This window comes from Aegilops tauschii, chromosome 4 (assembly GCF_002575655.3).
Source record: "Aegilops tauschii subsp. strangulata cultivar AL8/78 chromosome 4, Aet v6.0, whole genome shotgun sequence".
Classification (NCBI taxonomy): Eukaryota; Viridiplantae; Streptophyta; class Magnoliopsida; order Poales; family Poaceae; genus Aegilops; species Aegilops tauschii.
This window is the reverse complement of record NC_053038.3, coordinates 78,418,210-78,439,927: the sequence shown is the minus strand read 5'-3', so window position 1 is coordinate 78,439,927 and position 21,718 is coordinate 78,418,210. Positions and strand designations below refer to the sequence as shown.

At 45.9% G+C, this 21,718-nt stretch overlaps 1 long non-coding RNA gene across 2 annotated transcripts; it reads left to right on the top strand.

Annotated features, from left to right (window-relative positions):
• The first annotated feature begins 13,753 nt into the window (after nucleotides 1-13,753).
• On the top strand, nucleotides 13,754-16,999 carry LOC109735131 (uncharacterized). Of its 2 annotated transcripts, XR_002226051.4 has the most exons (5): nucleotides 13,754-14,158; nucleotides 15,151-15,259; nucleotides 15,569-15,800; nucleotides 15,881-15,925; nucleotides 16,737-16,999. It is a non-coding gene; the product is annotated as an uncharacterized lncRNA (long non-coding RNA). The 2 variants fall into 2 exon arrangements; XR_012181404.1 differs by having other exon boundaries at nucleotides 15,151-15,800.
• The last annotated feature ends 4,719 nt before the right edge of the window (nucleotides 17,000-21,718 follow it).

Here is a 21,718-nt window from a genome sequence, read left to right as displayed (position 1 = left end):
CGTGTTAAGTATCCGCGAACGCCGACCAGGGCCAGGCCCACCTCTCTCCTAGGTGGTCTCAACCTGCCCTATCGCTCCGCCATAAAGTAACAGTCGGGGGCCGTCAGGAACCCAGGCCCACCTCTACCGGGATGGAGGCACCTGTCCTTTCAGCCCCCTCACCAGAATCACTTGCGGGTACTCAACGAGCCGACCCGACTTTAGTCACCACATGTGTCATGTATATAAAGTATATAGTATATACCCATGATCACCTCCTGAAGTGATCACGGCCCAGTAGTATAGCATGGCAGACGGACAAGAGTGTAGGGCCACTGATGGAACACTAGCATCCTATACTAAGCAGTAGGATAGCATGTAAGGGTAACAACTGTAGCAACAATGACAGGCTATGCATCACTATAGGATTAACCGAAAGCAATAACATGCTACACTACTCTAATGCAAGCAGTATAGAGAAGGAATAGGCAATATCTGGTGATCAAGGGGGGGCTTGCCTGGTTGCTCTGGCAAGGAGGGGTCGTCGTCGACGTAGTCAATCACAGGGGCAGCAACGGTCTCGGGGTCTACCGGAGAGAAGAGGGGGAAGAAACAGTAAATATAAAGCAAACATAGCATCACAAAGCATAACATGGTAATATGTTGTGCCGGGTGTGACCTAACGTATGGCTACATGATAAAGGTGGAAGGGGAATTCAACCGGGAATGTATTCCCGGTTCCGGACCTGTGTCAGACAGATGACCGGAGGGGGAATGTTCCATGTTCAGATAGTTAGAGGCATCTGACAGGTAAACGGATCGCGTATCCGGATTCGTTGGATTTTTCTGAGCAACTTTCATGTAGAAAACATTTTCATCTGAGTTACGGATTATTTTATATGAATTTTTAAAGATTTAAACATTTTCTGGAATTATTTAAATTAACAGAAATAACAGAAAAGGAATATGACGTCAGCATGACATGAAGATGACGTCAGTAGTCAACAGTCACACTGACCAGGTCAAACCTGACCAGTGGGGCCACCGGGACCCACATGTCAGCCTCTATGGGTTAATCAGTGGATTAATTTGACTAACAGTGCTAGTTAGGGGTGTGGGCCCCGTTAGTTAGTGACAAATTAGTGATTTAAACTAATTACAGATTAATTAATGTTTTATCTATTTATAAAACCTGTTTAATTAGCGCGGGGCCCACATGTCAGTGGCATCGGGGGCGGTCACGTCAACGTTGACCCAAGTCAACAGGTCAAAGGGGGCCCCTAGGCCCACCAGTCAGTGGCCCAGGTGGTGCCTCGTGGACGTCACGTCGGACACCGGCCGGAGACACGCCGGAGTTGACTCCGACGAGCCAAACGTGGCGGCGCGGCCTGGGGTGGGCGCGGGTTTCGCGCACATGGGGTCTGCGGGGTTGTGGCTGGGCGCGTTCGACGCGGCTCGGCGCCACGCGTCCAACGGTGGTGGCTGGAGTGGCTGGAACGGACGGGGGCGAGCGCTTCGAGCTCACCGGCGGCGAGGTGCTTCGGGCGAGCAACGGCAACGGTGGTGCGGCGCGTTCGTGAGCGAACTGAGAGGATGGGCAAGGCGTACGCTTTGCGGCGAGGCCAACGGTTGCGAGCCCGTGACCATTTGGTCACTGGAAGCACGCCGGCGGCGAGCGGAGGCGGCGACGCGTTCGGGCGTTCGTTGAGGTAGGTGCTAAGGGGCACGGGGAGGGAAGCAAGTGGCATGGGCGGCTTCAGCGAGCGGTCCTGAGCACGCTCGTGTGCTCGGGTGAGCATGACGATGCCCACAGCAACGGCGGCGAGCTATGCGGCGGAGCTGCGTTCGAGCGGCGATGGCAGCGGCGGCTACGGTGGTGGATTCGTGCGGGGGGAGCGAGGAGAGAGACGCGGTGGCTCAGCGGGAGCCGTAGGGAAGTGGCAGCGTGCTCGGGGAGGCTTATCGGAGGCGTACGGCGGCGGGGATCGACGACGGCCGGGGTCGGGGAGGAGCTCGATCCCAAGGCTGTGGTGGCGCCGGGCTCGATCCAGAGGGCGGAGAGGAAGTAGAGGAAGTCGGTGGAGCAGTCGGGCTCGTCGGAGAGGCACTCGGGGCTCGGTGGCCGTGAGGACGGGCGAGGCACGGCAGCGACCGCGTCGGCCTCCTCTCCAAAACGAAGGAGAGGGAGTGGGAGAAGGGGGAAGTGGGTGAGGGGGAAAAGATCTCGGCGGGAGCCAGGGCGCCGATGTTGGCGTCCTTATCCTCCCCGCGGCGCCTGTAGCGGCGTTGTCGGCGAGGTGGATTCGGCGGCGACCATGGGCACGGTCGGAGGAACAGGGAGGGGGAAGGGGCGATCCAGCGGGAGGTGGGCCGGCTTGCTAGGACGGGCCGAGGCCCAGGGGGCAGGGGGCTTTCTCTCTCTCACCTCCTCTCTTTCTTTTAGTTTAGTTTTTTTTAACTTCTGTTTCAAATAGTTTAGGCCAGTTAAACACTTTGCAAATATGTTGATTCACCACCAATATTAAATATGCATTATTTGGCACAAGATGAACATTTTAGTTTTGACTTTTGAAAACTTTAATTGTTTGAGTTGATTTTGAATTTGAAATTTGAATCGGTTTTGAACTAACCCAAGATTAACTACAGTGACAGAGGTGACGTGGCATCATTAGCAGCGAATTACTGTAGTCTAATTATCCGGGCGTCACAATTCTCCTCCACTACAAGAAATCTTGTCCCGAGATTTAAGAGGGGAGTAAGGGGGAAAGTTCTGGTTACGATATTCTAACGGATCTTCTCGAAGAAGTTAATCCTTTGGTTGATGTCTTCAATTCTTTATTCCAATGCATCATGATGAAGTCGTCATCCTTTCTTCGGGAACTCCATCGTACTTACGAAAGGATAAGGGGGCATTACGGAAAAACGGGCCGCTACAATGTTTGCTTATCTAGTAAATAACATCAGGGAAGGCGGCGGGAGGTAACCCTCGAATTGAAACTTAAGACATTATCGAGAGCAAGTAAGAAGGTGCAAAATAGAAGTTTCAAGCGCATAGACAATCGTTCGTTGCCTGATACGAAATGTGACAGGGGTTCAGAGCAAATGGGAAAGTATTGCGTCTGGTACCAGAATAGATCACTAGGTAGGTGGCCGGTGAATTACATACGAAGTCAAGCTCAAGGAATAACTTTGGCAATAAAGTCTACAGGAGAGTCAGGTTTCGATCTTGTGGAACTGTGGGTTATGGGCCCACCATGTGGGTTAAAAGTAGGAAGGGCGGAGACGTCTTGCATGATCACGTAAGCAAGGCATGTCAGAGGATAGCCTATCTTTTATGTCGGCAACAACATCGGTACCAAGGGCGAGGGACGAAGAGAACCATTTTCCTGCTCGTCGAAACGAGGCGGACCAATAGGCAAAGTTCTCGTCCATCGGTGGTTACCGGAATATCATCGACAATAGTAACAGGGTCTTACTGACAGAATTGTACACCGAGGTGTTTACATAAGCAGGAGAATACTACTGCTTAGATCATATAGATCACCAGAAAGGTTAAACCAAACAATGGAAAGGAAAATATGATTATCAGATTAAACAGAACAATGGAAAGGAAAATGTGTTTAAACACATATTTCAAGGGTATATCCTTCCCAAGGACAAGCAGAGCATGATATCCATGACAGGATATAATGTAGAAAACTCTTTTAGGTACGGGAGAGAATTTTCATGACATTACCCATACGGCGGTGTTTGGATAATTGAGCAGGAAACATTTAGCATTGGGCTTCAAATGTTCCTGTTGAAAATCGGAGTACCATAGACATGCTTCGAGATAGCATTGACATGGTCAACAGGTGAAGATCAGACTTTGGAAACAAAAAGGATCCATCAGGAACAACCTATAGAATAAGTCTTACAATTTCCTCACGGAAGAATGACTAACCTTGCCAAATAGGAAACTATAACAATAGGTCCTCCGGCCAGGTGTGCTAGGCATGACATCACCTTACCGGGTCATATAAAGACCAATGTTATAACTCTTGGAAATATGTTCCAACCATCATATCTGACCGAGATTCAGTTCTGATTGGTGTCAGGATACCTCAGACTTAGGATGCCTGAGAAGAAAAGGTGCGGCACAATTTGACGAGATGACATTGTAAGATTCTCGGGAAATGAACTATGGAAGCGAGTTCCGAAACAAGAGTCCATCAGTAAACCAACGAGAGGATGAGGAGGTGGCTGATGGAATCAGCGACAATTCATCGAAATCAACAAAAGATGGATTTCCACAACTATGTGAACAAGGAGATAACATTTGTCAGATCAAATGGTATAAGGATGTATGCTCGAGGAAAACATACACAATTAAACATTGGTTGAAAGGTGCACCGAAATATGGGGTTAGGTAGCATGATCAATGTTAGAATGGTGGTTCAGCAACTGATAGGCTAAGAATGAATTATCGATCATTAACTTCAAAGCAATAGGGTTGCTAGAAGTGCAGAATCCAAACAACACCGTCCACTTGTGGGTACCCCGGTTGGAATCAACACGAGGACCAAGAAAGAATGGTGATGGTGAGAAGTATCATTATAGCAAGAATTCTTAAGAGGTGGAGCAATCTCCACAACATTCTTGACATCAAAGATGGTAATACTCCGCGGTAGAACTTAACATAAGTTGGATAGCAGGGAAATCAAGATACAACACAAAATGTGAATAAGTTTGTGTTGGGGGGAGGCAAGAATGTTGTCGATGATAACACAATTCATCGAGGGGCAAGGATGGTATTTCTCATCCTGAATTTCGACACACAACTTGGAAGAAGTCAAATTGTTGACAATGATCACGACAAATTTGTCGAGAGGTTTTCAAGAAGATGTAACAGATCGACGATGACATCAAGTCAAAGGAATGATGAAAGCGAAAGGTTATTGGAACCACGGGTAGGACACAAACTCGAAATCAAGTTTGCTGTTCAAGGAGAAGTGATATGACGAGGAAGATCGACGTAAGATTAGCTCACCGTCGAAGGTTGTGCTCCGTGATTAAGGACCAGGTAGCACAGTTAAAATCAGCACGATAATGATGTAGCCGAGTAGGCTAGGAATGACGTGATCGAGTTCAAACTCGTAAGTAATGAAGGTTACCAAGAGTTGTTGAATCGCAGTGCGGACTCGATTCAGTTGTCGGTGTCCTTGAGGGGTTCTAACAACTCAGAACCCGTTGGAAAAATGGAATCGGCAAGAATATTAGTTGATGAAGAACTCATAAGAAGTTATGTTGCTCGTGATAATCTCGAGATACCAGGGGGTAATACTCGACGACAGATCAAAGTAGAGGTTAGATTGGGTTTTGCTCTGCAGAAGTCAAGTGCTTAAACTTGCATGAGAAATGGTGTTTAGAGGAGAACGTGGTCGGAACCACGATTGCAAAAGGCCAGATCCCAGATATAAGATGAACTTATATCAAGGGAATAACTAATTTTAAAAGAAGCTTCGATGAGAAGATCTACATCGTGTCCATGGGCATGAACACAAAGTTCAAGGTCGACTCCCACTTCTCCAATGCATATCCTTTCATTTACTTCTCGCGTTCGATGAAGTTGTAGTGTTGAAATTTTATATGGCAAAATACCAGAAGAGTATGACTCGCGAAAACTTTCGAGTTCAACATATTAAGGAAGGCATAGGTTCAGCCATTGGGGCTTCTTAGAACATATACCACGAACTTCAGAAGTAAATAACACAAGCTCGAAAGTAGAGCATGGTTGACAAAGCAGAGGATACTATTTACCAGGGGCATTATGTATCCAAGAAGAGACTCACAAAGTTATTGAATATGAAGGACGTCGTCGGATAAAATCCAATAAAGGTTTTGGTGGTCCTCAAGGGATCGGATGTGAGCATCGGTACTCAACCAGAAGAAGAAAGAAAGCAAGGCAATCGGAATATCAAAACAAATGACTAATTGAAGCTCAAATGCAAAGGAATTATGAGTTCCAAATCAAGGGATCAGAAGCAATGTTCTGATTAGTGATGGATAAGTTGAATAGTCTTAGGGGTACAATCGACGGCAATTGGATTGGCTGAGAACCAGCTCATGTTCAAAATGACATCTGAGCCAGATAGATAATTTAAAAGGATCAACCGATGATTGCGTGCATTCGCACTCATGTTGAATCAACAGGGTCAAAATGACGGTGTCAAAGGAGACTAATGAATATTGCCAGATATATGGGAAGCATCCATAATGCAAGTAGACAAGTATTTGCAGAGCAATAAAGCTGCTAAGGATTTTCAGAGGATTGAATAGTATTTCAAAGACTTTTGTGAAACACCTGAACAACTGGGGATGAGCGGATACTCGGAAGTGCGAGAAATTACTCTTAGGGGTATTTAGGTGGCAAAAACTGTATAGCAGTAAGCTCAAAGGATTCTTGGAACAACGGAGAGCGGTTCGGGGCATCTTGTCTTAACAAGATCAACTTGGAATAGAATTAAGAATGACGGTTGTAAGTATTTATCTATAGGGATAGATCAGTGGTAGGGAATTGCAAAAGCAACGAGCACAAAGTCTCGAAAGAGTATCGGGGAGTAACTTCGAAATCTTCTGGTGCAGTAGGCGATCATCTGTGATAAGGGGCTCTCCGGGAGACGTAGTTACGAGAACCTAGAGTCAGATTTAGTAAAATCATTTAACCCGAATAGAAGAGAGATCAGAGTCCCAGAGTAAGGATCAAGGAGTATAAGATCCTAATACCACCCAATGGCGACGTGGGCCCGTAAGACACACAGCCATGTTAGTAAAAGTTTTGTAATGTCTAGGCTCGACTTCGGCCAAGGAGTGTGGAAAGGGGGATTCCTACAGGAAGTCGGCTCTGATACCAACTTGTGACGCCCCCGATTTGACCGTACACTAATCATGCACGCAAATGTGTACGATCAAGATCAGGGACTCACGGGAAGATATCACAACACAACTCTACAACATAAATAAGTCATACAAGCATCATAATAAAAGCCAGGGGCCTCGAGGGCTCGAATACAATTGCTCGATCATAGACGAGTCAGCGGAAGCAACAATATCTGAGTACAGACATAAGTTAAACAAGTTTGCCTTAAGAAGGCTAGCACAAATGTAGCAACGATCAAAAAGGCAAGGCCTCCTGCTTGGGACCTCCTAACTACTCCTCGAAGCCGAACTCCATGTAGAATCATCCTCGGGATCTCTAGCTCCTGTACTCCAGCATCTGGTTGCGACAACCAGGTATGGAAAGGGGAAAAGAGGGAGAAAAGCAACCGTGAGTACTCATCCAAAGTACTCGCAAGCAAGGAGCTACACTACATATGCATGGTTATATGTGTAAAGGGCCATATCGGTGGACTGAACTGCAGAATGCCAGAATAAGAGGGGGATAGCTAATCCTGTCGAAGACTACGCTTCTGGCCACCTCCATCTTGCAGCATGTAGGAGAGAGTAGATGGTAAGTTCACCAAGTACCATCGTCTAGCATAATCCTACCCGGCGATCCCCTCCTCGTCGCCCTGTTAGAGAGCGATCACCGGGTTGTATCTGGCATTTGGAAGGGTGTGTTTTATTAAGTATCCGTTTCTAGTTGTCATAAGGTCAAGGTACAACTCCGGGTCGTCCTTTTACCGAGGGACACGACTATTCGAATAGATAAACTTCCCTGCAGGGGTGCACCACATAACCGAACACGCTCGATCCCATTTGGCCGGACACACTTTTCTGGGTCATGCCCGGCCTCGGAAGATCAACACGTCGCAGCCCCACCTAGGCTCAACAGAGAGGTCAGCACGCCGGTCTAAACCCTATGCGCGCAGGGGTCTGGGCCCATCGCCCATTGCACACCTGCACGTTGCGTACGCAGCCGGAAGCAGACCTAGCCCCCTTAATACAAGCGCGAGCTTACGGTCCAATGCGGCGCGCGCCACTCAGTCGCTGACGTCAAAAAGTGCTTCGGCTGATACCACGACGTCGAGTGCCCATAACTGTTCCCGCGTAGCTGGTTAGTGCGTATAGACCAAATGGCCAGACTCAGATCAAATACTAAGATCTCGTTAAGCGTGTTAAGTATCCGCGAACGCCGACCAGGGCCAGGCCCACCTCTCTCCTAGGTGGTCTCAACCTGACCTGTCGCTCCGCCATAAAGTAACAGTCGGGGGGCCGTCAGGAACCCAGGCCCACCTCTACCGGGATGGAGGCACCTGTCCTTTCAGCCCCCTCACCAGAATCACTTGCGGGTACTCAACGAGCCGACCCGACTTTAGTCACCACATGTGTCATGTATATAAAGTATATAGTATATACCCATGATCACCTCCTGAAGTGATCACGGCCCAGTAGTATAGCATGGCAGACGGACAAGAGTGTAGGGCCACTGATGGAACACTAGCATCCTATACTAAGCAGTAGGATAGCATGTAAGGGTAACAACTGTAGCAACAATGACAGGCTATGCATCACTATAGGATTAACCGAAAGCAATAACATGCTACACTACTCTAATGCAAGCAGTATAGAGAAGGAATAGGCAATATCTGGTGATCAAGGGGGGGCTTGCCTGGTTGCTCTGGCAAGGAGGGGTCGTCGTCGACGTAGTCAATCACAGGGGCAGCAACGGTCTCGGGGTCTACCGGAGAGAAGAGGGGGAAGAAACAGTAAATATAAAGCAAACATAGCATCACAAAGCATAACATGGTAATATGCTGTGCCGGGTGTGACCTAACGTATGGCTACATGATAAAGGTGGAAGGGGAATTCAACCGGGAATGTATTCCCGGTTCCGGACCTGTGTCAGACAGATGACCGGAGGGGGAATGTTCCATGTTCAGATAGTTAGAGGCATCTGACAGGTAAACGGATCGCGTATCCGGATTCGTTGGATTTTTCTGAGCAACTTTCATGTAGAAAACATTTTCATCTGAGTTACGGATTATTTTATATGAATTTTTAAAGATTTAAACATTTTCTGGAATTATTTAAATTAACAGAAATAATAGAAAAGGAATATGACGTCAGCATGACATGAAGATGACGTCAGTAGTCAACAGTCACACTGACCAGGTCAAACCTGACCAGTGGGGCCACCGGGACCCACATGTCAGCCTCTATGGGTTAATCAGTGGATTAATTTGACTAACAGTACTAGTTAGGGGTGTGGGCCCCGTTAGTCAGTGACAAATTAGTGATTTAAACTAATTACTAATTAATTAATGTTTTATCTATTTATAAAACCTGTTTAATTAGCGCGGGGCCCACATGTCAATGGCACTGGGGGCGGTCACGTCAGCGTTGACCCAAGTCAACAGGTCAAAGGGGGCCCCTGGGCCCACCAGTCAGTGGCCCAGGTGGTGCCACATGGACGCCACGTCGGACACCGGCCGGAGACGTGCCGGAGTTGACTCCGACGAGCCAAACGTGCCGGAGTTGACTCCGACGAGCCAAACGTGGCGGCGCGGCCTGGGGTGGGCGCGGGTTTCGCGCACATGGGGTCTGCGGGGTTGTGGCTGGGCGCGTTCGACGCGGCTCGGCGCCACGCGTCCAACGGTGGTGGCTGGAGTGGCTGGAACGGACGGGGGCGAGCGCTTCGAGCTCGCCGGCGGCGAGGTGCTTCGGGCGAGCAACGGCAACGGTGGTGCAGCGCGTTCGTGAGCGAACTGAGAGGATGGGCAAGGCGTACGCTTTGCGGCGAGGCCAACGGTCGCGAGCCCGTGACCATTTGGTCACCGGAAGCACGCCGGCGGCGAGCGGAGGCGGCGACGCGTTCGGGCGTTCGTTGAGGTAGGTGCTAAGGGGCACAGGGAGGGAAGCAAGTGGCATGGGCGGCTTCAGGGAGCGGTCCTGAGCATGCTCGTGTGCTCGGGTGAGCATGACGATGCCCACAGCAACGGCGGCGAGCTATGCGGCGGAGCGGCGTTCGGGCGGCGATGGCAGCGGCGGCTACGGTGGTGGATTCGTGCGGGGGGAGCGAGGAGAGAGACGCGGTGGCTCACCGGGAGCCCTAGGGAAGTGGCAGCGTGCTCGGGGAGGCTTATCGGAGGCGTACGGCGGCGGGGATCGACGACGGCCGTGGTCGGGGAGGAGCTCGATCCCGAGGCTGTGGTGGCGCCGGGCTCGATCCAGAGGGCGGAGAGGAAGTAGAGGAAGTCGGTGGAGCAGTCCGGCTCGTCGGAGAGGCACTCGGGGCTCGGTGGCCGTGAGGACGGGCGAGGCACGGCGGCGACCGCGTCGGCCTCCTCTCCAAAACGAAGAAGAGGGAGAGGGAGAAGGGGGGAAGTGGGTGAGGGGGAAAAGATCTCGGCGGGAGCCAGGGCGCCGATGCTGGCGTCCTTATCCTCCCCGCGGCGCCTGTAGCGGCGTTGTCGGCGAGGTGGGTTCGGCGGCGACCGTGGGCACGGTCGGAGGAACAGGGAGGGCGAAGGGGCGACCCAGCGGGGAAGGTGGGCCGGCTTGCTAGGACGGGCCGAGGCCCAGGGGGCAGGGGGCTTTCTCTCTCTCACCTCCTCTCTTTCTTTTAGTTTAGTTTTTTTAACTTCTGTTTCAAATAGTTTAGGCCAATTAAACACTTTGCAAATATGTTGGTTCACCACCAATATTAAATATGCATTATTTGGTACAAGATGAACATTTTAGTTTTGACTTTTGAAAACTTTAATTGTCTGAGTTGATTTTGAATTTGAAATTTGAATCGGTTTTGAACTAACCCAAGATTAACTACAGTGACAGAGGTGACGTGGCATCATTAGCAGCGAATTACTGTAGTCTAATTATCCGGGCGTCACACTCGTTGAATCAAAGATGGTTAAGTTTCCTAGCCATAGACATGAGTTGTCATTTGATTAATGGGATCACATCATTAGAGAATGATGTGATTGACTTGACCCATTCCGTTAGCTTAGCACTTGATCGTTTAGTATATTGCTATACCTTTCTTCATGACTTATACATGTTCCTATGACTATGAGATAATGCAACTCCCGAATACCGGAGGAACACTTTGTGTGCTACCAAATGTCACAACATAACTGGGTGATTATAGAGGTGCTCTACAGGTGTATCCGATGGTACTTGTTGAGTTGGCATAGATCAAGATTAGGATTTGTCACTCCGATTGTTGGAGAGGTATCTTTGGGCCCTCTCGGTAATGCACGTCACTATAAGCCTTGCAAGCAATGTGACTAATGAGTTAGTTGCGGGATGATGCATTACGGAACGAGTAAAGAGACTTGCCGGTAACGAGATTGAACTAGGTATGAGGATACCGACGATCGAATCTCGGGCAAGTAACATACCGATGACAAAGGGAACAACGTATGTTGTTATGCGGTTTGACCGATAAAGATCTTCGTAGAATATGTAGGAGCCAATATGAGCATCCAGGTTCCTCTATTGGTTGTTGACCGGTGATGTGTCTCGGTCATGTCTACATAGTTCTCGAACCCGTAGGGTCCGCACGCTTAACATTCTGTGACGATCGGTATTATGAGTTTATGTGTTTTGATGAACCGAAGGTTTTTCGGAGTCCAAGATGTGATCACGGACATGAGAGTCTTGAAATGGTCGAGACATAAAGATCGATATATTGGATGGCTATGTTTGGACATCGAAATGGTTCCGGGTGAGTTCGGGCATTTTCCGGAGTACCGGGAGGTTACCGGAACCCCCCGGAGAGCATATGGGCCTTAATGGGCCTTAGTGGGAGAGAAGAGAAGGCAGCCTAGGAGCGTGCCCCCCAAGCCCAATCTGAATTGGGTGAGGGGGCCGGCCCCCCCTTTCCTTTCTCCTTCCCCCTCTTCCTTCTATTCCTAGTGGGACTAGCAAAAGGGGTGTCCTACTCCCACTAGGAGGAGGACTCCTCCCCCTTGGCGCGCCTAGAGAGGCCGGCTGGCCTCCCCCGTCCCTCCTTTATATACGGGGGGAGGAGGGCACCCTAGAACACACAAGTTGATCATTGATCCCTTAGCCGTGTGTAGTGCCCCCTCCACCATAATCCACCTCAGTCATATTGTCGTAGTGCTTAGGCGAAGCCCTGTGCCGGTAGCTTCATCATTACCGTCATCATGCCGTCGTGTTGACGAAGCTCTCCCTCGACACTCTGCTGGATCGTGAGTTCGTGGGACGTCACCGAGTCGAACATGTGCAGATCACGGAGGTGCCATACTTTCGGTACTAGGATCGGTCGATCGTGAAGACGTACGACTACATCAACCGTGTTGTCATAACGCTTCCGCTTACGGTCTACGAGGGTACGTAGACAACACTCTCCCCTCTCGTTGCTATGCATCACCATGATCTTGCGTGTGCGTAGATTTTTTTTTTAAAATTACTAATTTCCCCAACAGTGGCATCCGAGTCAGGTTTATGCGTAGATGTTATATGCATGAGTAGAACACAGGTGAGTAGTGGGCGATAATAGTCATACTGCTTACCAGCATGTCATACTTTAATTCGGCGGTATTGTTGGATGAAGCGGCCCGGACCGACATTACGCGTACGCTTACGCGAGACTGGTTCTACCGACGTGCTTCGCACACAGGTGGCTGGCGGGTGTCAGTTTCTCCAACTTTAGCTGAATCGAGTATGACTACGCCCGGTCCTTGTTGAAGGTTAAAACAGCACATAATTGACGAAAAATCGTTGTGGTTTTGATGCGTAGGTAAGAACGGTTATTGCTCAGCCCCGTAGCAGCCACGTAAAACTTGCAACAACAAAGTAGAGGACGTCTAACTTGTTTTTGCAGGGCTTGTTGTGATGTGATATGGTCAAGACGTGATGAGATATAAGTTGTTGTATGAGATGATCATGTTTTTCTGAAGTTATCGGCAACTGGCAGAAGCCTTATGGTTGTCTCTTTATTGCATAATATGCAAGCGCCAAAACTTTATCGCTATGCGATAGCAATAGTTGCAAGAGCAATAGTTGGCGAGCCGACCATGTGACAACACGTTGATAGAGATCAAGATGATGGAGATCATGGTGTCATGCCGGTGACGATAGAGATCATGACGGTACTTTGGAGGAGATCAAAGGCGCAAGATGATCATGGCCATATCATGTCACATATTTTGATTGCATGTGACGTTTATCTTTTATGCATCTTATTTTGCTTAGTTCGGCGGTAGCATTATAAGATGATCTCTCACTAAATTTTAAGGTATAAGTGTTCTCCCTGAGTATGCACCGTTGCGATAGTTCGTCATGCCGAGGCACCATGTGATGATCGGATGTGATAAGCTCCACATTCACATACAACGGGTGCAAGCCAGTTTTGCACACGCGGAATACTCGGGTTAAACTCGACGAGCCTAGCATATGCAGATATGACCTCGGAACACTGGAGACCGAAAGGTCGAGCGTGAATCATATAGTAGATATGATCAACGTAGTGATGTTCAACATTGAAAACTACTCCATCTCACATGATGATCGGACATGGTTTAGTTGATTTGGATCACGTGATCCACTACACCACGCACCATAATTCCCTACTGACGTCTGTTGGGAAAAAGTCACTATTGCCGAGGAAACCTGTGTACGCTGACCTGCTGTTGGTCGGGAATGGTACAACATATAATGTCCAACAGTCGGTCGGGGATTCTATTATGGCCCATGGAGCATCGGTTGGTAAATAACCCCGACCAACAGTCGGACGCTAAAGTGGGCCTCGTACGCCAATAGCCCAAAAAATTAGCGCCAAACCGGCCCAGCCCGCGAAGTTTTCCCCCTCAAAATCACAAGGATGCCGCCGCCCCACGCTCCATTCGTTCCCCATCCACGAAATCCCTAGATCTCTCCTACTGTTCCCCACGCAGCCGGCGCCCCACGCCCGACCGCCGCCTGCGGCTACCGACGACCGGCGGTCTATCCCACCGTTGCCCCACGCGCCCTTCCTCTATAGCATCGCTCCACGCCGCCCTGCCCCTACAGCGCAACCTAACTCCGTCCTGCCTTTCTCCGCCGCCGGCTCCACACCCTCGTGCTCTCTCTCTGGTTGGCCGCCTCTCTCCAGCATCCCTGGCCTGACCTCCCCATCTCCACCGTCCAGCTCACGAAGACCCACGCAACGGCAGATTTGGATCGGGGCAGCGTGCGCCTGGTCAAGGGCATCCCTCTCTGTCTTTGGCTGGGCAGGGGCACCGAAGCGGCTGAGGTACAGCTCCTGCCTCCATACATTCCTCCGTCTTTGCGTCCAGTTATTTTGCCGCATCAATTTTGTATTACAAAGTTTGTTAAGAGATGAACTGGGAGTGAAGGAGTTCGCCGTGGATTATGGGTAGAAGACTGTGTTATTTGCCCCGTCAGTATTCTATTGGTGTTGTTTATGTGGATTTAATATTTTTTATAGTACTGAGTTATGTTAGATGAAAATCGATTTATGTTAGATTTATTTTTTATTACAGTACTGAATTCTGTTGGTAGTCTGCAGCTTCTTTGTCAAAAATTGTGAAAATAACTTGGTTCTCTCGAAAGTGAAGCTTCTGTGCAGTACAAATGGATGTGTTTCTAGTGTTTGTGCCGCTCCAGCTAATCAAATTTCTTGGCTGAGTTCACGACAATGGCGTGTCAGCATACTGCCATCCAACTACCCAAATACTCAATTAACTTTTTCTTACTGAAATCTTCTTCATACTTTACTTTCTTACTGAATTCTTCTTCATGTCGCCCACGAAAAACAGTTCTTCCTTGCTTGTAGGATGGCTCAAGCCAAACATAGACAGCCTTGCGACATGGCTGTCTTGCTTTCCTTGTTTCACTTCATTTTAGTGTACACCACTTTGCTGGAGGACCACATCCAGCCGGAGGAAAGAACCATGGAATCATAATGCAGAACTCCCGCTGCATTGTTTTCGCGTCCTGCCTCTCAAAGAAAAGGACTTGGCCCACAATGGCCTGAATCAAGCTCATCTTGAATCATTGTAGCATATAGACATATAGACAGGTTTATTGTTGTCATGTTTCCCTGCAAGCAACTACAACCAAAATTAACCTAGAAACTAACATTGTGTAGACTGATTATGATGCATACAAAAGATGCTGTGTAGCAGATATGATTTTCTTGATGTAGTGCCTCATAAGTCTTCTGTTTGATCCACTAATATTTTCTATTTTCAGCGATGTACTCATATAGTTTGTCTTTTGCAGGAGGGAAAATGGCAAGCACAAGCGGAAAAGCTAAAGATGGTGGGATCATGGAGGAACAACAGCGGTAGAGTATAAACTACAGAGAAGTAGGACCATAGAAGAAAATGAAGTTAGTCATCCTGCTGAATCAAAACTGTATTATATCCATCCACATACCAAAATTGTAGTATATCCCTGCAGCAGACTCTGTTCTGGACATAAATAAACACATATGCATGTAATCATTCTCAAAACACAAACAATATGCTCCCTCCGTCCCAACATAAATGTCTCAACCTTGGTACAACTTTGTACTAGAGTTAGTACAAAGTTGAGACACTTATTTTGGGACGGAGGGAGTATACTATAACAAAACAGTAGGCAGTGTTGTTGTAAACATGTCTACTCATCATAAATCTCCTTACCTTTTTTCTTATAGTCTCGCAGTGCTATCACCAAAAAGAATCGCGCCAATGAAGTGCCTCATACATCCGGGAGCAAGAGTCACAAACAATATATATATGATAATTTTCTTGTAGCCTCCTAGATCTTCTCATGAGGTTTTTGTCAATGTTGTGATCACAAGGGATGCAACGCTGCCTTATGAATATGATGGTTTACGATTTGTCGCCGATGTTGTCACAAGGTCCATTGCATGGCCATCTAGCAAGGTAATCACCAACAATATGTGTTTTGTCTACTTGGCTCAAATTGTTTCACGTGTCATACTGATTCATGTTCACTTTGGTAGATGAAACCCTACAAGCCAGGGCATCTTCCTCATCCCGCCACTAAGGTATTTATGTTGTGATTCACTATTGATGTGATCCTGCTGTTATCATGACCATTGGTACTGTACAAGAGCTTCTTGGTGCTCCCTAGCTAGCTAAAAGTGCATGAAGAGTTCATCATGTAATCTGGTCATCATGGAATTTATCAAGGTATCCTAGCTCAAAGTGAATGAAGATTCCATGATGACCAGATTCCATAAGTTTATCATGGAATCCTTGCTGCTACTTATTTAGTAATAGTTGCTTCCCTGTTTTCATTTAGGCCCAGTTTGGATGCAAAGTATTTTTTAATACCATAGTTTCTGGAAAAAAAACTGCAGTTTTGAAAATACTTTGAGGTGTTTGGTCCAATTATATACCATGGTTCTACAAACTGTAATATCCCCAATGTATCTATTGCTGCCATCAGGAACATAGCATTATGTTTTTTGTGTCCATGTATCAATTGCTGCCACCAGGAAGATAGCAACATCCCTTTCAGTACCATTCAATTTATGGCCACTACTGAAGAGTAAACAAAGATAACTGAAATACTGTACTTCTCACATGGATAGAAAACACCAGTAAGGTGTATCTCTAATACTTAGCTATATTGTACCAGTTCCCTAGAAAAACAAGTTACATGGACACATAGCTCTTGTGTTCAAGAAATAAAAATTACAGTTTCAATTACGCCTTTTAAACCACACTCCATGTTAATCTTGTCTGAGGTATTCTCTTACACAAAGTCAAACATCAACAGATGACAGATGCATGTGAAACTAGTAGTGAACTGGACTGCATGTATATTAATTGTATGCTCTTTTGTCTTTCCAGGATGCTGTCAGGTTGTGTATGGAAGACAAGAGGAATAAGAAAGAACCATGAAGCTGTCAGTTTGCGTCAACTAGATATCTTCTGTAATGGAGGAAAACGAATGCATCTTGTAGCTACCAGTTTGTAAAGGATATCTTGTGTAAGAGCAAGCATTGAATCGTCAGACATGCATCTATCATTTTATAAACCTATCGGGTGTTTCGGTCACCCAGACAAATGTTTCTTTTATTTAGTTACCTCTATGATGAGAATTATTAGTGTTATTTTTGTTTGGTTCTGGTTTAATATTTGAGAGTACATGCAAGTTATTGTAACTTGATAGATAGTGATGAGATATGTAACCTGATTGATATTGTTTTGATAATATAACATGCCAAATACCATTGGCAAAGTGCAGATGAACCGTCGGTTGGCAAAAGGAAGCACTGTCCTACTGATAGTCCGGAAAGGTTCATGCTAGGGCCAACATAAAGTTGGTTGGCAAACATAATACCATTGGATTGTTGGTCGAGAAAGGTTCATGGCAGGGCCAATGTAAAGTTGGTCGGCAAAGATATTGCCATCAAACAATCGGCCGGGAAAGGTTTGTAAGAGAAAATCGGTCGGGAAAGGTTCATGCTAGGTCCAACAGAAAGTTGGTCGGTAATGTTTCCTTTAGCCGTCCAACAGTCGGTCGGGAAAGATATGTCGGTTGGGAAAAGGCTTTCCCGTCTGGACTTTCCCCAGCAGACCTTGTCGGTCGGCAATAGTCTTTCCCAACCGACTGTTTGTTGGGAAAGTAGTGTTGTGGTGTAGTGATCATTTACATGATTGGGGGGATATCTATCTAAGTGGGAGTTCTTAAGTAATTTGATTAATTGAACTTTAATTTATCATGAACTTAGTCCTGATACTATTTGCATAACTATGTTGTAGATCAATAGCTCGCGATGTAGCTCCCCGTTTATTTTTGATATCTTCCTAGTGAAAAACTATGTTGAAAGATGATAGTAGCAATGATGCGGACTAGGTCCGTGATCTGAGGTTTATCCTCATTGCTGCACAGAAGAATTATGTCCTTGATGCACCGCTAGGTGACAGACCTATGCAGGAGCAGATGCAGACGTTATGAACGTTTGACAAGCTCGGTATGATGACTACTTGATAGATTAGTGCATCATGCTTTACGGCTTAGAACCGGGACTTCAAAAATGTTTTGAACGCCACGGAGCATATAAGATGTTCCAAGAGTTGAAATTGGTATCTCATACTCATGCCCGTGTCAAGAGGTATGAGACCTCTGACAGTACTTTGCCTACAAGATGGAGGAGAATAGCTCAACGAGTGAGCATGTGCTCAAAATGTCTGAGTACTACAATCACTTGAATCAAGTTGGAGTTAATCTTCCCGATAAGATAGTGATTGACAGAGTTCTCTAGTCACTATCACCAAGTTGCTAGAACTTCGTGATGAACTATAATATGCAAGGGATAACGGAAACGATTCCCAAAGCTCTTCGCGATGCTGAAATCAGCGAACGTAGAAATCAAGAAAAAGCATCAAGTGTTGATGGTTGACAAGACAACTCGTTTCAAGTAAAAGGGCAGGGGAAAGAAAGGGAACTTCAAGAAGAATGGCAAGTTGCCACTCCCATGAAGAAGCCCAAAGCTAGACCCAAGCCTAAAACTGAGTGCTTCTACTACAAAGGAAATGGTCAGTGGAAGTGGAACTGCCCTAGATACTTGGCAGATAAGAAGGATGGCATAGTGAACAAAGGTATATTGGATATACATGTTATTGATGTGTACTTTACTAGTGTTTATAGCAACCCCTGGGTATTTGATACTGGTTCAGTTGCTATGATTAGTAACTCGAAACAGGAGTTACAAAATAAACAAAGACTAGTTGAGGGCAAGGTGACGATCTGTGTTGGAAGAGATTCCAAGGTTGATAAGATCACCATCACACACTCCCTTTACCTTCGGGATTAGTGTCGAACCTAAAATAAATGTTATTTGGTGTTTGGGTTGAGCATAATATGATTGGATCATGTTTATTGCAATACGGTTATTCATTTAAGTCAAAGAATAATTGTTATTCTGTTTACATGAATAAAACCTTCTGTGGTCATACACCCAAGGTGAATGGTTTATTGAATCTCGATTGTAGTGATACACATATTCATAATATTGATGCCAAAAGATGCAAAGTTGATAATGATAGTGCAACTTATTTGTGGCACTACCGTTTAGGTCATATTGGTGTAAAGCGCATGAAGAAACTCCATGCTGATGGGTTTTTGAATCACTTGATGCTTGCGAACCATGCCTCATGGGCAAGATGACTAAGACTCCGTTCTCCGGAACAATGGAGCGAGCAACTGACTTATTGGAAATAATACATACTGATGTATGCGATCCGATGAGTGTTAAGGCTCCCGGCGGGTATCGTTATTTTCTGACCTTCACAGATGATTTGAGCAGATATGGTATATCTACTTGATGAAACATAAGTCTGAAATGTTTGAAAAGTTTAAAGAATTTCAGAATGAAGTGGAGAATCATCGTAACAAGAAAATAAAGTTTCTAAGATTTGATCGCTGAGGCGAATAATTGAGTTACGAGTTTGGCCTTCAACTAAAACAATGAGGAATAGTTTCACAAACTCATGCCACCCGGAACACCACAGCGTAATGGTGTGTCTGAACATCGTAATCGTACTTTACTAGATATGGTGCGATCTATGATGTCTCTTACTGATTTACCGCTATCGTTTTGGGGTTATGCATTAGAGACAGATGCATTCACATTAAATAGGGCATCGTCTAAAAATCCGTTGATACGACACCATATGAACTGTGATTTAGCAAGAAACCTAAGCTGTCATTTCTTAAAGTTTGGGGTTGCGATGCTTATGTGAAAAAGGTTCAACCTGATAAGCTCGAACCCAAATCGGAGAAGTGCGTCTTCATAGGATACCCAAAAGAAAATTTTGGGTACACCTTCTATCACAGATCCGAAGGCAAGATCTTTGTTGCTAAGAGTGGATTTTTTCTATAGAAGAAGTTTCTCTCGAAAGAAGTGAGTGGGAGGAAGGTAGAACTTGATGAGGTAATTGTACCTTCTCCCGAATTGGAAAGTATTTCTTCACTGAAATCAGTTGAAGTGATGCTTACACCAATTAGTGGGGAAGTTAATGATGATGATCATGAAGCTTCGGATCAAGTTACTACCGAACCTCGTAGGTCAACCAGAGTACGTTCCGCACCAGAGTGGTATGGTAATCCTATTCTGGAGTTCATGTTACTTGACCATGACGAACCTACGAACTATGAGGAAGCGATGATGAGCCAGATTCCACGAAATGGCTTGAGGCCATGAAATCTGAGATGGGATCCATGTATGAGAACAAAGTGTGGACTTTCGTTGACTTGCCCGATGATCGGCAAGTCATAGAGAATAAATGGATCTTTAAGAGGAAGACGGACGCTGATAGTAGTGTTACTATCTACAAAGCTCGAATTGTCACAAAAAGGTTTTCGACAAGTTCAAGGTTTGACTATGATGAGTTTTTCTCACTTGTAGCGATGCTTAAGTCTGTCCGAATCATTTTAGCAATTGCCACATTTTCTGAAATCTGGCAAATGGATGTCAAAACTACATTCCTTAATGGATTTCTTAAAGAAGAGTTGTATATGATGCAACCAGAAGGTTTTGTCAATCCTAAAGGTGCTAACAAAATATGCAAGCTCCAGCGATCCATCTATGGACTGGTGCAAGCATCTCGGATTTGGTATATACTCTTTGATAAGTTGATCAAAGCATATAGTTTTATACAGACTTGCGGTGAAGCTTGTATTTACAAGAAAGTGAGTGGGAGCACTACAACTTTTCTGATAAGTATATGTGAATGACATATTGTTGATCGGAAATGATGTAGAATTTTCTGGAAAGCATAATGGAGTGTTTGAAGAGAGTTTTTTTTCAAAGAAAGACCTCGGTGAAGCTTCTTACATATTGAGCATCAAGATCTATAGAGATAGATCAAGACGCTTGATAATTTTTTTCAACTAATACATACCTTGACAAGATTTTGAAGTAGTTCAAAATGGAACAGTCAAAGAAGGAGTTCTTGCTTGTATTGCAAGGTGTAAAGTTTAGTAAGACTCAAAACCCAACCACGGCAGAAAATAGAAAGAGAATGAAAGTCATTCCCTATGCCTCAGCCATAGGTTCTATAAAGTATGCCATGCTGTGTACCAGATCTATTTTATACCCTACACTGAGTTTGGCAAGGGATTACAAAGTGATCTAGGAGTAGATCACTGGACAGCGGTCAAAATTATCCTTAGTGGAATAAGGATATGTTTCTCGATTATGGAGGTGACAAAAGGTTCATCGTAAAGGGTTACGTCGATGCAAGTTTTGAAACTGATCCAGATGACTCTAAGTCTAAGTCTGGATACATATTGAAAGTGCGAGAAATTAGCTAGAGTAGCTTCGTGCAGAGCATTGTTGACATAGAAATTTGAGAAATACATACATATTCTGAATATGGCAGACCCGTTGACTAAACTTCTCTCACAAGCAAAACATGATCAGACCTTAGTACTCTTTGGGTGTTAATCACATGGCGATGTGAACTAAGATTACTGACTCTAGTAAACCCTTTGAGTGTTGGTCACATGGCGATGCGAACTATGGGTGTTAATCACATGGGGTTGTGAACTATTGGTGTTAAATCACATGGCGATGTGAACTAGATTATTGACTCTAGTGCAAGTGGGAGACTGAAGGAAATATGCCCTAGAGGCAATAACAAAGTTATTATTTATTTCCTTATTTCATGATAAATGTTTATTATTCATGCTAGAATTTTATTAACCGGAAACTTAGTACATGTGTAAATACATAGACAAACAGAGTGTCGCTAGTATGCCTCTACTTGACTAGCTCGTTGAATCAAAGATGGTTAAGTTTCCTAGCCATAGACATGAGTTGTCA